This window comes from Arvicanthis niloticus, chromosome 2 (genome assembly GCF_011762505.2).
Source record: "Arvicanthis niloticus isolate mArvNil1 chromosome 2, mArvNil1.pat.X, whole genome shotgun sequence".
In the NCBI taxonomy this organism is placed as follows: domain Eukaryota; kingdom Metazoa; phylum Chordata; class Mammalia; order Rodentia; family Muridae; genus Arvicanthis; species Arvicanthis niloticus.
The window spans coordinates 8,717,626-8,719,498 of NC_047659.1; the positions used below are offsets into that span (position 1 = coordinate 8,717,626).

Below are 1,873 nucleotides of genomic sequence, written 5' to 3' on the forward strand. Positions count from 1 at the left end.
TTAAGCACAGCTCTGAAAGATAAGAACCTGACTAGGCCACGGTATGGGCAGACGCTGAGGCCAGATGGAGAAAAACCACATATGAAAGGGCCTGAGGTAAGGCCAGTTAGAGGGCCAAGGAAATGAGAGCCGTGGGACAAACCCAAGTGGAAGACTCTAGCCGTGCTAAAGGCCCTGTCAGAAGGCTCCTGCAGGCAGAGGTCACGACCTCGGCTTTATCCTGAGGGTAATAGAAAGCCATAAAAAGACCAAGATTGGTCAAGGACCTGAGTTCGTAGGCACAGCGAGCCTAGCAAAGTTAACATGCCAGTCGCCAGAAGCTGGGTTTGATGAAAAACCTATGTGACCCCATGGAAACTCTTTGAGAAATCGTGTCTCGATCAGGAGCTAAAGTTGATTGGAGACTATGGACTCCAGAACAAATGTGAGGTGTGGAGGGTCAAATTTACCCTGGCCAAGATCCATAAGGCGGCCCGGGGAGCTGCTGACACTGGACGAGAAGGATCCTTGGTGTCTGTTTGAAGGCAGTGCTCTACGGAGGTGACTTGTTCGCATAGGGGTGCTGGATGAGGGCAAGATGAAGCTGGATTACATCCTGGGCCTGAAGATTGAGGATTTCTTGGAGAGACAGCTGCAGACCCAGGTCTTTAAGCTGGGCCTGGCCAAATCTAGTCACCATGCCTGTGTGCTCATCTGCCAATGTCACATCAGGGTCCGCAAGCAGGTGGTAAACATCCCATCCTTCACTGTTCGTCTGGACTCCCAGAAGTACATTGACTTCTCCCTCCGTTCTCCTTATGGTGGTGGCCGTCCAGGCCGAGTGAAGAGGAAGAATGCCAAGAAAGGCCAGGGTGGTGCTGGAGCTGGGGATGATGAGGGAGAGGATTAAATTAATTCCCTGCTGCACTGGAGGATTGTCTAGTTTTCCAGTTGACACATAAAACAGAATTGATAAAAGAAAAAAAAAAGAAAGAAAAAGAAAAGACCAAGACCAACAAGATATCTTTCTAGATTTCTTTGTCAAATATCCCTCCTGACTAGACACGGCAGTGTCTACATGGGATCTTAATGTGTGGGGAGGTGCCAGCAGATATTTCAAGAGTTGAAGGTCGTCTTAAGTTTAAGGCTGATATGTACATACAACCCCACATCACTCATGTCATCATCATCATCGTTGTTGCCAGCAGTGTTAACCACCCCTCTGGGTCTCCAGGGAAAGAAGTTGAGGTAGGGTTGGAGCCAAAAGCAGAAGCAGGGGCCCAGAGAGATGGCTCAGTGGGTAAAAGTGCTTGCCATCAATCATGATGACTTAGTTCCAGACTGGACACCAACATGGTAGAAGGGGAAAGCCAACCCCCACAAGTTACCCCCTGACCTTCACACATGCACCAGGGTGCAAACCCATGGTCAAACACCAACATACCTATGTGCATGCTAAATAAATAAGTGCAGGGTTGTTGTTGTTGTTGTTTTTTTGTTTTTTTTTTTTGTTTTTTTTTTTTATAGCAGAAGCAAATAACTCTCAGACTTCAATAGTTCGAGGTGATGGCTATTCTTCCCTTGAGTGGGCAGGGACCCCACTGGCATAACTCAGCTTGGAGAAGCAGGAGTTAAACGCTACAGCTGCAAAGAAATCAGAGGATTACAGGTTTGTTGGTGGCTTGTCCCTTCTGTCATACTGGAGCCCGACGCACCCTGCTATCTCCGGGCTCAACTGTCACTGCTGCGTACTGTCTCCAGACTCCATTAGAGAAACCCTGGTGGCTGCTCGCAGCTGTCAGGCCGGCAGTCCTCACCCCTGCAACTGTACTTGGGAATGGCCCTGCCACCAGCCAGTGCCTCAGAGGACAAGCTGCCCTTCTGCCAGAGGTGT

General features: G+C 49.3%; 1 pseudogene; it reads left to right on the forward strand.

Annotated features, from left to right (window-relative positions):
• Positions 1-303: 303 nt before the first annotated feature.
• Positions 304-889, forward strand: LOC117704085 (small ribosomal subunit protein uS4 pseudogene; annotated as a pseudogene).
• The last annotated feature ends 984 nt before the right edge of the window (positions 890-1,873 follow it).